General features: G+C 42.8%; 1 long non-coding RNA gene across 1 annotated transcript; it reads right to left on the bottom strand.

The window, feature by feature from the left end:
- Positions 1-10636: 10636 nt before the first annotated feature.
- On the bottom strand, positions 10637-12811 carry LOC134477601 (uncharacterized). Its single transcript, XR_010049614.1, has 2 exons — positions 12280-12811; positions 10637-11668 (listed from the first exon to the last, which is right to left on the bottom strand). It is a non-coding gene; the product is annotated as an uncharacterized LOC134477601 (long non-coding RNA).
- Between the last annotated feature and the right edge of the window lie 1578 nt (positions 12812-14389).

Raw genomic sequence — 14389 nt, 5'->3', positions numbered from 1 at the left:
GTCTTAGAAAACACAAAAAAACGGACATATAAAAGTTACTGTTTTTCTGTTTCACTCTGAGCATTTGAAAATTTAATACTGTATATAACACTATATGTATAGTTTCTAATTCTGGAAAATCATTTACTCATTCAGTTGCTCACCCTTTCCTAGTCCTTGTTATATAAAAGGCAGCATGGAAATAGAGAAATAATGGAGGTCAAGAATGAATCCACTGCTATGTAAGCAGAAATTGGCCCTTATTTGGAAGATTAACAGATAGTGAATCAATATTTGCTAAATAAATGAATGAATAAATAAAAGTAATGAATGTATCTAAAAATGTGAAAGATGCCAGCTCACAGTATATGCCCTAATTGTGTAACCACAGGTTGCTGCTGGTTTCAAGACCCTGCAAGAGACTGTATAACACACACACAAGGTCACCAAAATCCTGGTTCAATCCTGCTCATTCCTTATTCATACAAATATTTAATGAACTCTTACCATGGGAGTCCTGCAGGAAGCCTGTGACATAAAGACAATGAGAAGTGGTGCCTATCTTTGTGGAATTTATTGTCTCTGAAGGAGGAAAAAGATATCTTGTTTGATATCTTGATATCTTGTTTGAGACATAAATAGTGATAGATAATGTCTGTACAATGTTATGTCACACTCACTATAATAAGCATATGAAATATATTTTCTTACAATTCTCACAACAGTGGATGGCTGAGATATATAATTAACATATATATGTTACAACAGTAGATGGCTGATATATATATTAATATGATACATGGTACAATCAAGACTTGATCCTATGTATGAACTTTTATATTACATCAATTAATAGAGGCCACATAAATCTTGGGTTGTTTACATCAGACTCCAAAAGACCCATTTCCGAAAATGATACAAAGATCTCTTATTTCAGGGTTCCTACAACATTCCTCTTTAAATAAGAGGAATTCTAAATTCACCTTGGTTATGCAGCTAGTTCTTTGTGAAGCGTGGGTGTGGCCCGGCACACGCATGGAATTTGAAGACATAGAAGGATTATTTGCTTTACTGCATTGCTCTTCCAGAATAGACAGAGTTCTAGTGTGTGACCACCTCACCTCTGCCAAGAATTCCAATTCTGAGACTGTCTCCTCCAGCTATTTACATGGCCACCATGCAGCCCTCTCTTGATCTAACCTGACTCTGCCTCCATCGCCACAGTGCCTGACCCAGGCTGTGCCCGACCCAGGTTGTGCCCGACCAGGCTGTGCCCGGCACTGACATGGGTAAGGTGTGAAGGCAGCAATCACGACCACACTAGCCCATCACTGTCTTTCCGGTACTTTTGGCAAAGGCAACATATTCTCTCTCTGGTGCCTAGACCATCAAGCCAAACTGGAGAATATCTGGTGCTACTTGAACTCTTTTCTTACATGTTTCCATGCCATGATCTGAGCAAAAGAGACCACAGAATAAACCAAGGGGAGAGAATGTGTGGACAGATTCTAAGCTGTGCTGGCAATTCCCTTTGCTCTTTTGTGGTTTTAGCTCTCTGATGCCTTGTGGGACAGACAAAGATAGAATTCAACAAAACAAAGCAACTAGGCTCTAGCTTTCTTGATGTCCACCTGCATTTCCCTTTTTTGAAGTTTCCTGAGATATTCCAAGATCCTTAAAACAAATGACCACCATCTGCCAATATATTTCCAGTTTTTGTTGGTCTTGTTTTTGTTTTGTTTGTGTTTGCCATGCTAGACAGCCTGGAATGTTACTGGATAAGAGCCACTCAGCTTCCAGGACCTTCCTGTACCCTTGTACAGAAAATTTCAATGGCCTTAAACAGAAAGACACTTCCTCTCTTTGGCAGCAGCTATGACAACCCTCAATCCCCCCCAGTGACCCACTGAGTGCTCACTGTGAATAGGGCAGTGATAAACACCTTAAAAATGATATTTTCTTTAATCTTTGCAAGTGCCCTCTAAAGTGAGATGTTATTATAAAGTTCATTTTGTTCCTAAAAAAACTAATTTGCTTCAGATGACGACAGCACTGATGAGTAAGGAATGACTAAGCTTGGATCTGGCCGGAGGTCAGCTTGATTCCAGACTCGGTGACTCTCTCTGAGGATGTCAGAGTATTCCTCAGAGTGCTGTTCCCCGCTCCATCGCACAGACTTCCCTTTCTCTGGCTCTGTGTTTCAGTTTTACTTGTGTGGATCAGAGGAGAGTGCCAACAACAATTGGCATCATCCGTATGAGGCTTCATTTTTGTCTCTGCCCCACTCTTCCCATTCAAGAAGAGCAGCTCAGTCATGGCTGTGGTGATGCTCCTCTAATTCAGCCCACCACTCGCCAAACAGGTCCTCCCAGGCCAGGCTGGTCCTCACAGGCATGCGCATTTTAACAGTTTCCAGGAACCTTTAAGAGATTGGTGGAGACAATGAACTTCATTTAAATCTGATTTATTTGAGCAGCCATTCTCTTTGATTTCTGAGTGGCTTCACTCTGTACAGCTTTCTGAATGACAAAGAAAAAAATTCTGATTCACTAAGGCAAAGTAGTTGAGCCCCATATTCATTTGGAATGAGTTTTTACCAGAGACAAAGACATCCTCATCTAACGACAGAGTAGTCTGGTTTCTCTAAGCTAAAAGCAGCAATTACTTAAACCCTGCAGCTTCCCAGAAGATAGTTGCTTCCTGTATCCAAAACTTGCATAACAGGCGCTGTGATGTAGAAACTGCCATAGACTGACAATAGGGAGGCCATGCAACTGCACGACCTGGGCCTTTCTCGTCCTCAGTGGGTCTCATATTAGAATGAGTCTGTCTGAAACCACTCATGGACGGTGCTGGCTGCCTTCCCAGTCACACGGCATGAGCCCTTCTGCAATCTGTGGGCCTCCCCAAAGCAGGATCCTCTCAGTGGCTTTGCTTCATTCTGCGGCATCCTTTCCTTTTCCCAGTTACTCAAGGTACTGATTTACCTTCCGTGTCCTGTAAACGTGCTGATGCATCTAAGTTAGTCAAAAACCTCTGTTTTGTTAGAATTTCCATGCTAAACAGAGACATATTACTAAGAGAGAGTTCTCTAAAATTTTATACTGTTCCCAAATCCCCTTTTAAAAGGCTTTGGCATGAAAGCAAATACGAGACAGCTAATGCTGGATTGCATAGGAACTGGGAGCTGGGCCTCCATTTCTTTTTTTTATTTTTTAACTCATCATCACCCCTTTCACTGTTTTTGGATATATTTGCCCTTGTCGTGACCTCTGATCTGTGGGAGAAAAGAGAAATGAAACACAACTCTATTGATTGCATTGCTGTCGAGACAGCCTGGTGAAAGATTCCAGCAGAAGATCCAGTGATTGAAAGTGAAGAGCAGGGCTTCCTGTTACTGCCCTGTTCTTTATTCCCGTCTCCACGTTTTCATGAAGAATGGCACAGCGTATTTATTTTATTCCGTCTGTACTCCCAAAATTGAGCTTTCAGAAATCTGGTTTATTTATGTCACTTCAGACTTGAGAAGCGTCATATTGAAAAGAGCAGAGCTGGCTATTAAACAAGGACAGCAGACAAAAGCCTGCCTGTGCTAAAGGCAAGAGCTCCTGCCCGGGGTGTGGGCAGGATCCTCCGGGACAGTGGCAGCTCTGTGAGTTTCCCTGGAGAGTTCCCCGGATCCGGGAGGGCGATCACCTGAGCATCTAGGAAAGACAGACGTGAAGCCACAGAGAGACAACAGTAGTTTTTCACCAAACTATTGCTGACAGCTGACAGCCCAAGACCAGGAGCTGCTCTGCCTGCATCCCGGACTGCCTCCTTTTTAGCAGACCCAAGCCTCTGCACTCAGGAGAGGGCCCTCCCCCGTCTCCTGGGGTGTGACATGAGCCGGGTAAGGGCACAACTCAGCTGCAAGCTCTTCCAGCCACACTGCATGATCGGACAAAATCTCCATGCTTGAAATTTAGACATGCGTAGTGTCTATCTTTTAACATTAAGGACACTGTTTCACAATGGTGTTTAGACTAAAATCAAGAAGGCAAAACGGACAAAGACAAATGTCTCCTAAGTTTTAAGATCCGATTGTTTTTATGCAGTAGAATTCAAAATAAAGCATTTGAAACATAGGATGTAGAAGTAGCCTCTGATTATGGATAAGTGTATAGTAACATCATGAAAAGATTCTAGTTTCACAAGGAATTTAAGAACTCAAATAGCTCTTAGCAGCAGTGTTTTGCCCAACCCCTGTCGCTAAGCAGAGGTTTTATTTATATTTAGGCATCGTCAATTAGCTAATTTATACTTACAAAAATGAAAGGCAAGTTCGGTGAAGATCGTTATAGTCCTTATGTTATGCAACTCTCATCTCATGCTTAGGAATAATTGTGCTTCCACAGGCCTGTATTAGGGTTCCACAGTATCTGAAATCACAGCTGGTATCAGAAAACAAACTTTTGGCATTAGGAGAAGCCAGTCGTGATCATACTAGGAGAAATGAGATGAGTACCTAATATTTTTGCCAAAATATTTCTTTGAAGTTGCCATTCATCACTGTCAATCCATAAATTCAACCTTCTGTGAAAGAACTGGTTTCCTTTTCTCTTTATTTTCTGTCTCCTCTCTCCATTCTCTTTCCTTTGGGCATTATGTTCCCAATTTTCTTATCCCCTTCTGTTTCAGTCAAGGGTAGTACAGCTCTTTTCCTCATGTGTTATAGACTGACACAGGACACAGCTGAGCACTTACTGACCCCAAATTCCATCTTACTCTAATAATGATCACTTCTCAAAGCCTACTTATGATGTACTTTGCTTTCATAAGGCCCCTAGTTACCCAGGATAAGGATGGCAAATAAAAAATTTACAGATTCAGATATGGCCACATTTAAACTTGAACTCAGCAAAACCAACTTTAATAAGTTTCATGGCACAAATCTAGCTCTACTGATACTTGAAATATTTTCAATCTTTTCATCATTATTTTACCAAAATTTGCACTTTCAATTTAAAACTTAAGCACGGACATATAGTTTAAAACATACACTTTGACAGGTTTTTTGTTTTTTTTTTTTAAATGACATTGGGATTTGCTGTTAAACACTTATTTGTTCTCTTCTTAAGCAGGTTTCAGGCTCACTAGTGTTTCGGAAACTTAATCACTTAAAGCCGCAGTAATTTCCAAGAATGTCATTCTTCCTACTTTCATGGTTTAGAATTGCCTTGTGCTGAACTAATCTTTCCTAGCTCTATCTTTGTACAAAGACTCACTGCTATCAGCACTTTCTTCAAAGACAATGGCCAAAGTCATTTTGTTACAACAAAATGTGTCAAATTGGAACTGAGAATTTCTTGTCATTTGCTCTGCATATAGGGACCATCTGACATCATGGAAAGAGAGTATATAAATAACAGAATTTATACCGGAAAGTTTATTGATTTAAGTTTGGCAGATTTTAGAAATTTTCATATATGCATATCCTGAAAAACTCTATCTTCTAAAACATGCTTTTTGAAGAGGCTTCTGGAAAATGTGCCCCACAAGTACAAATAGTACATAGAGAAAAAAGGAAAAAAATAGAATCTAAGGATCAGAAGACCAAATCCAAGAAGAAAGCAAAGGAATCCCCAAGTTAACTGTGAAAGGAGATGCCCAGATGACTGTTGGGAAATACAGAATGTACCTCTGACACTGACAGGGGAGAGTCGAAGTTTCCTTTCTTGTTGCTGAGACAAAATACTCACAACCGACCAGTAAAGGGAGGAAAGATTTATTTTGACTCAGTTTACAGACATTTCAGTCCGTAGCTGACTGGCTGCAAAGCAGGGCTGCGTGGCAGCGGTACTTGGCAGAGGAGAAACAGTCCATGACATGGCAGGCAGCAGGCAGCAGGCAGCAGCACCAGCACCAGCGCCAGCAGCATGCCAGTGTGCCAGTGTGCCTTCCTGCTGTCCCCTTACTTCCATCCAGGCTAAAAGCCTACTGATTGGTGTCACATCATGCAGGGTGGGGCTCCCAGGATGATTACTAGGACCACACCCCTAACCCATCATGCACCCTGATCCAGCCACCTTTACAACTCTCCACCTGTAACCACGTAAGGCTTTCCAGGGGCAGCTACACACAAGCCATAAAACAGGCAGGAAGCTGCGAGATGTTTCCCAGAAGACGAAATCAATGAGATGGCTGACGTGTCTGCATGAGTAAGAGAACTTTTTGCATAGCAGGAGACAATTTGGTAATGAATTTCTGGTAAGTACACAGAAAGTTAGATAAACAGATTATAATTTTTAACTGCAGGAAAATAGAATGCTGGGCAACAATTTTAGTGTAATATGCAGCTCAGCTGCGAGGAATAGTTTCATTGCCATACTGAGTACTGGTTCAGTCATAATAATGCACCGTCATTTCCAAAGCCTAAATCTTCTCATATTGGATGACATGTGCTAATACCCAAACCTCCTCTAAATCAAGAAGAGGCAAAGCAATCATGGTAATTAGAGATGTAAAGGTAAATATGAAAATTAACCATCAAATTTAAAGTGGTTGCTTCTGAAATAGGACGTGGGCAAATTTTGGATTGAGAATGTCTGTTTTGTTCAATTTTATTTTAAACAGTAATTTTTTTGGAATTGTTTGCAATTCAAATTATGCATGTATACATTTGATTTAAAAATTAAGTTAAAAAGGAGTAGAAAAAAAAGATTATCCCAGAATAGAAAAGAATCCAATAAATGATAATATGGTGAGCTTGATTTATGGGATACTGACCTGTTGAGGACGTTTTATAGGTCTCTCCCCACACCAGCAGTGGAGAGCAATCACTAGGAGAATTTCCAAACACATTTCGATGCTGGACGATGAAGTTGCATTAGATAGGGCAGTCCTGCCCTCACTCTGGTTTCATCAAAACCAGGAGTCATTCTGATGGAACAGTCTTCATTTATCACTGTCCGGCAGGCCTTCATCCGTCCTTGTACCCTCCTGCAACTCTCATCAAGTAAGAGCACACTGGGAAACAGTCCAGGACCCGTGGTCCTGACCTTGACTATGAATACATCCAGCATAACAAATGGAAGCCTTTCCATTGCCAAGAATAGGATTCTCTCATCCGCCCTATTTATAGAGTCATTAACCATATAGTCAGATAAAGTCTAGAATGTTGTCAGATTTAGAAATCCCAATCTTATGTAAGTTATTTAAAATAATGAGTGGTTTGAATCCTATACAGTTAGAATATTGGCTCGATAAACCTTTCATATACAGAGATGAAAGGGAAAACTAGAAACATATTATAAATTAAGATAATTGCAATAACATTTATTAATTTAGCAACACATAAAACTTGCCCTTAGTCTAAGGTAATAACTAAGATTAGGCTACATCAACTTGGTGGGGAAATACGTGTTCCATGTGCTCTAAATATTCTAGATTTCTCAGATTGGTCAGCAAAATCAAGAATCTATGTCTGTAGGATGTCTCGGAGGGTGTATGTTTCGAAGGAGGAGACTCAAGGTGGACACTAAGCAGGTCATGATGTCAACATTTCAAATTTTAAAAGTACTTTCAAAGGAATTTTTTATATAAATTGTGTTGCAGCCAGTTTTAAACCAGTTACCACAATATACATCTTAATAATCATCGTATGCTGGTATATTTTATTTATTAGGCTAAGTAATTGTGTGTTTGGATTTGAAAGTAATTTTATAACATAGCAAAGGATGATCTAATTATAACAAATTTAATAAACCTGACCTGTGTTATTCTAAATATTACTGACCTTCTTTAAAACTGGAATAACTGTTTGAACGAATGCTAACCAATGAGGGAGGTAAAAGTCTCTCCTGGGAGAAGACTTACTGTTTAGTACTAATCTCTGAGTTTGTCTCTCACAACTTCAGTATCTCAGGACTGGCCATTATTTTAAAACTCGCATGTTGTGTTATGCATGGACATTTTCTCCTAAACCTTAGTCCTTCTCAGTATCTTTTTCTCACATGTTGAAAATGATACATAAGACAAGCTCACAAAGGGACCAAGCTAATGTTTTATTCATTGAAATGTGTTATTAACTTCATATCAGATGCCTTTCAATGTCTATTAGAAGCAATTGTGATAAAACTATTTTTCCAGAATCATAGATCAAAAATAAGTTCAACTTCTTCTAGCTCTTTTCATATACCAGGGTGCCATTTTGATGAAGAGACAAGATCAGGAAATAATTTTAAGTGCCAGCGATAAACCGAGTGGTTCTGCTGGAGGAGGAAGAGGAAGACAAGTGTATTAGTCTTTGAGAACTTCTCTTGCCAGGAAAGATTATCCAAGCAGATAGTTGCCATGGTGAGAAAATGCAGCTTTCCTTTTGAATGTCAGGTGAAGAATGTATCTTCCCCTTCCCCTCCAGGCCACCCTCTCACATCAGTGTGTCACTGGTTGCCATGACTTGCAAAAAATTGCACCAACCAAACAGTTTACCCTACCCACTAGCTCAGGAGAAGTCAGACCCAACTCTTGACTGCAACTTAGCTATCAGAAGAAAGGAGAATTCAAGAGAAAGTGATAATCTAGAATTGGAAACCATTCTATATTTTAGCTGGCTCTAAGGAATCACACAATCATACATCAGTGCTGGACTGCAGGTCCTCAGATTTAAATGGGAACGTGGAATCGCTTCAGCTCCTTTCTCCTCCCCTTCCTCTCTGTATTGCTTGATACATCCTCTTTCACAGCCTTAACAGCCTGAAGAGCCCCTTTCCATAGCAGGAGAGCTGGAACAGCAGGTGGGAGTGACTCCTTTGCAGGTTCAACTTCCAGAAAAGAAGGCGAAGAAGCTTTGGCGAGAACAACATTATGAAATGTGGTAAAGGGGCTGGGGGTTTAGCTCAGGAGCATAAGCACCTGCCTTGCAAGCAGGCGGTCGTGAGTTCGATCCCTGGTACCGATAAAAAGGAAAAAGACACAAAAAAAAGAAAGAAAGAAAGAAAGAAAGAAAGAAAGAAAGAAAGAAAGAAAGAAAGAAAGAAATGTGGTAAAGAAGCTGCGGTGAGAATGAGGTTCTGAAGTGCTGGAGATGTCTGCATTTATTTGCCTGCCTCTAGACTGATTGTAATGCAAGAGGACCATCTCTCTTTCCTGTGGAGCTGCTGGCCCACAGTCTTACCTCTCCTGGTGGATATATGACCCAGGCTAGCCAGTCAGTGAGTCCCCATCGAGATGAGACAGGGCTGGTCAAGGGTGAGCACGTAATCTACAACCAGTTGGCATTTTATGAGGAGTTGACATAAACATGGAAAAGCAGTGGGTCTTTTGTGGAAGCCTAAAGCTGTCAGTTTACTTTAGCTTCAACTTGAAGACAGCCTGCCAGAGAAAGAAACTGATCAGAGAAAAAGCTGCGAAAAATCTAAGAAAAGGCGAAACCAACCCTGTGTAAACACTAGACCTGGCTTTTCCTTAAATTAGCCAGGTATGACTTTTTCATTAAGGCAGCATCCTTTCCTCTCTAAGGAAAGGACTGTATTCTCAATTGCCTTCTAAGTCCCCAAATGAAACATCAGTCTAAAAAGAGTTATGGAAAACACCACCACTGAAAATAAATATTATGTGGAAAATATCTGGAATATTATGTGAATCTGGCAAAAATCTGTTAAACTTGTGAGGTTTCAAAAAAAATATGACACAGGCTAATTCTTACAAGTCTTCAAAAGACCAGACAGATCGCTTCAAAGAAAAATTACAGGGAACTCTAGCCAAGAGGGGGAATATGGGATAAATGAATAAATCTCTACAATCTCTGCTTCCAATAATTCTGTGATAATTGTCTGAAGCTGTTCTTAATTAGACTCAATTATGGGATTAGCTTGAATTATATTATGAAGCCTTAATTTACAGAACATAACCACTGAAGGCCTAGGTATTAAACAGTAAACGTGTTACAATTCTGGGCAACAACACTGTGGCAGGAAGCAGAGAAGAATATTGATCTATTTATAGTGAATTTGTGTCCAAATTGCCTTTTATTTCCAGGTAACAAGGGTAATGTGAATGCAGAAGAATTTATTTGGAAATGATGATCCACTCATTAAGGAGGAATAGAGAAATGAGCTGGTTTGTTTGACTTCAGAGGAAACTCAATGTTAGGAGCGCCTCAATTCGTAGGCTTCTGAAAAAGCAGGTGATGGACAAGACTTAACCTTCTCCATTTCCTCCATTAATTTGGTATAAAAATTCCTATCATCTTGTTTGAGAAGCTTTTCAACCCGGGATATGTGATAATGTACTAGGAAGCCTACATACAGCATACACTGGAAGGCTCACAGACGTGTTTCAAAGTCATGGCTTAATTCCTAGTGTGTGTGTTAATCAGCGACTAAGTTTGAAATCTTAGCGAAGGGTTAAGGAGTATATATTTCAACCTTATCCTATAAGTAATAATATTGATAATAGTTAACATTTTTCACATGGTTACTATATGCCAGGCTCTAGAGTGAGCATTTTCTTCCTCTCAAAACTATGATTATTAGCTATCTTTTATAGATGAGGCAACTAATAAAATAAATATGGCCCATCTTCGGGGGCATCAATTTTGCTTTTAGCTATAGACAAAAATATGCCTGTATGTCGATGTTGCTCCCGGCCGGCAGGAAAGACACACGACAAGGTCTGGCAGTGGTCAGGCTTTTCTTTATTCTCTCCTTATACAGTCTGCCCCGAAGCCTCTACCGGTCCGCTCTCCGCGGCTCCTTCCGTGCTTCAGTCTGCCCCGAAGCCTCTACCGGTCCGCTCCCCGCGGCTCCTTTTGTGCTTCAGTCTCCCCCGAAGCCTCTACCGGTCCGCTCCCCGAGGCTCCTTTTGTGCTTCTCTCTCTCTCGGGGGTGGAGGCACTGGCTATATATAGGATTAATAGCTAGGCAGACTACCCTGTGAGGCGGGAACTTAGTGGGGTGATAAGAAACAGGTGCCACACAGGCGGGCTCGATGAGAGGGGTAATCTAGCTCAGGCTTTTGTACTTTCCCACAGGCCTCGCAATCACCGCGTCTGATGACTTGACAGTGCCACGGCTCCCAACATCTCCCCCTATTTTATTTTAAATGATGGCTACGCGCATCGCAGCCCGTCCTGGATAGAGTGCAGAGGCCTATGCCCCGAACTGAGGCCCACCGTAGGCCCTTAGCGTAGACCCTGGTCGGCCGTCCCAGGGTCCACCAAGGCCTTGAGGCCCTCATCCTTTTTTCTAGGGCCAGGAATGAACCGGACGGAACCTGGTTGCACATAGGCATGCACTCATTTCTCTCCACGAATCCCCTCGGAGAGAAATTTATCTAACAATCCAGCGGCTTTCGAGCGGAACGGGGTAGGGCCTGGCTTAGGTTGAGTCGTGCTGGGGAGGCACGCTCTTACCCGTCATTGACTCACCCACCCTGCTACATGTTGTTGTCTAGGGAGGAGAATGTGGGAAGCCTGTCACTTTTAAACGCGGTCGTAGGCCATGCGAGCGAGCCATGCGTATACAAGGGTAGCACATAGGGGAGCAAGCCGTTCCAGGCCCCCAAAAAGGGATTGTCCTGCAGTTCTTTTAGGGCTCATCTTGTTGTTGGGTCTGCGGTTGGCCTCTGGTGGAACAGGCCTGATCTTCAGTCGAGGGACTTGTCGCGTCAACCTCTCTGGGACCCACATTGGCTCTCGTCCCGATTCCTGCGGAAAGACACAAACCGCGCCTCGGCTTCCTCTTTTGTATCTCTGCCCTCCTTGACGGACCCTTCTCGGGAGCTTCCTCACTGTGCCTGTTCAAACACCTCGCGTACTTCTACAAGTTCTTGAGAGCTCCCCTCGTAACTACCCTCACTCTTTAGGCACGTGTGTATCATTTCCCACAATGGACGAGCAGAGACTGAAGCTCTACCCTCCCGCTCTGCTAGGGAAAGGTCTCTGCCCAACTTTTCCCAGGAGAGCAGGTTTACATGCCCTGTAGGCAGAAACCAGGGAGCAAAGCTGTCAATCTCTGCAAGGAAATTTTCTAAAGTCTTACGCCCCACCTTGAGGTCCTTGGACTTTAGGAGTCTCCGAAGGACCAACATCAAGGCTGTGTATCTTTACTTGGCATGTTTCCCATTTTTAATATATCTTCTGTTATTTTTACTTCTATGTTTATGTTTTACACTCTTTTATTACCTTAAGTTCTGGTGTTATGTTTCATACTCACCGCGTGAGGCCCAAGAAACCCGCCACTTACGCGTGAGGTTGAGAGGAGTCTACAAACCCTGTAGGTGCGCACCACCCAGGGCCCAGGCTTATCCTCTACTCACCTGTCCTGCAGCTGCAGCACTGTGTAGGAGAATGCAGTCCACCGCCGCGTCTCGGGGTTGATCAATCCCCGTGCGGGCCACCAAATGTCGATGTCGCTCCCGGCCGGCAGGAAAGACACACGACAAGGTCTGGCGGTGGTCAGGCTTTTCTTTATTCTCTCCTTATACAGTCTGCCCCGAAGCCTCTACCGGTCCGCTCTCCGCGGCTCCTTCCGTGCTTCAGTCTGCCCCGAAGCCTCTACCGGTCCGCTCCCCGCGGCTCCTTTTGTGCTTCAGTCTCCCCCGAAGCCTCTACCGGTCCGCTCCCCGCGGCTCCTTTTGTGCTTCTCTCTCTCTCGGGGGTGGAGGCACTGGCTATATATAGGATTAATAGCTAGGCAGACTACCCTGTGAGGCGGGAACTTAGTGGGGTGATAAGAAACAGGTGCCACACAGGCGGGCTCGATGAGAGGGGTAATCTAGCTCAGGCTTTTGTACTTTCCCACAGGCCTCGCAATCACCGCGTCTGATGACTTGACAGTGCCACGGCTCCCAACACCTGTATAATTTAAAACATTTTCATTTTCACTGCAGAAAGAGCTCTAATTCTAGCCACCCCTGACTCTGGTCATGACCTTTGCAGTGACTTTACACTCACGTCCACTGTCAAGCTACCTGTGTATCTTTGCTGCTAACCCTGTGTTTACCCATGTGACCTGCTGTCACTGATGCAATGTCACTGACAGGAATAAGCCAAGATTTGAAAAGTACTTGCCCGACTGAGCTTACTTCTTAACCCACCAGTGACTGCTCTGCTTCTTCTCTTGTTTCCAAGGGGAAGAAGAGAGACACATGTGTCTCCTTAACCTGATTCTGTCTCTGCCTATGGCTTCATCATTTTCTCTTCTCTTACTTGGATTTTAGCAAACGTGAGCCCTGAGATTCTTCAAATATTCCTACTGCCCATGACCTCCAAGACTTGCTCCTGAAATGTCTTCTCAGCTTCCTTTACCGGCTCTCCCATGTCCCTAAACCCTGTCCACCTGAGACTGCACCCAGTGGCCATCTGCTCTGGACAGCTTGCCTGTACCCACTCCTACCTGCTCAGAATGACTCAGGAACCTGCACAGGGTATATGGTCTCATGTCTCCATCAAAGGATTTTCAGTTTTGTAAATGTTCGCTTGTGATTATGTCTCCTTTCTCCCACCCAAATTCCTTAAGGGCACTGACTCAAGAACTGTGCCTTGTATAACCATTTGGATATTAAGTATTTTTATTTGGAGTGAATTAATGAAAACTGGTCAGGATGCCGGATATCACTGAAGTAAATAGGCAATTGTCAAAATGACATGCATGTGTTCAACGATCCATGAAGACAATATTTAAAGACAGAGTGGAAGAAGAGGACCAATAATAGAAACTGAGGCGAAAAACATGGAGGAAAAGGGACAACATGATTGAGAGAGAGAGAGACAGAGAGACAGAGAGAGAGACAGAGAGACAGAGAGAGAGGCAGGATAAAGATGTATAAAGATGCTGCCTGGATTTGTCAGTCGAGTGGTCACAGCCATTTCAACGGCTTGGGACAGACTGACTACAAGGGTGCAGTGAATTGAGAGCTGAATGAAAGAAATGCAGCCGTGGGGGGGGCACACAGTGGGCTTTCAGACACTGATTTAAAAACTAGAAAGGACGGCAAGAGCGGCATGAATCTAAGAAGCTTTTTTCAGGAAGGAGAGGGAGAATGAAGATGATGCGGACCATGAATAGATCATGCCCTGTCGTGAGAGTTGATGTGATGGTTGTAAGTGTCAAAGAAGCTGGAAAAGAGGAGCCCCGGGCCGAGGACTGACGGTGTCCCCTCCAGGAGTGTCTCAAGGCTTTTTTCTTACTGTAATATAAAGGAAAAATATAAAAAATGAGGTTGTTATTTGTGGGTCTGACGTGGAGATGAATATCTCAGCTGGTAAATGCCAAGCTTGGCCCTGGCATTTCAGACTACAAAGAGAGCAAATTTGAGGAAATCATAGAGTAGAAAATTTGGTGTCAAACAAACATGAATCCAGCTCTTGGCTCTGGCACTTATTAAAATGTGGGGCCTGTTGCAACTTACTTGAACTACCAGATTT

The sequence above is a fragment of the Cavia porcellus genome, unplaced genomic scaffold, assembly GCF_034190915.1.
Source record: "Cavia porcellus strain 051 isolate PalLab524CR breed Dunkin Hartley unplaced genomic scaffold, mCavPor4.1 scaffold_9, whole genome shotgun sequence".
NCBI classification, from domain to species: domain Eukaryota; kingdom Metazoa; phylum Chordata; class Mammalia; order Rodentia; family Caviidae; genus Cavia; species Cavia porcellus.
This window is presented reverse-complemented; position numbering and strand designations above follow the sequence as displayed.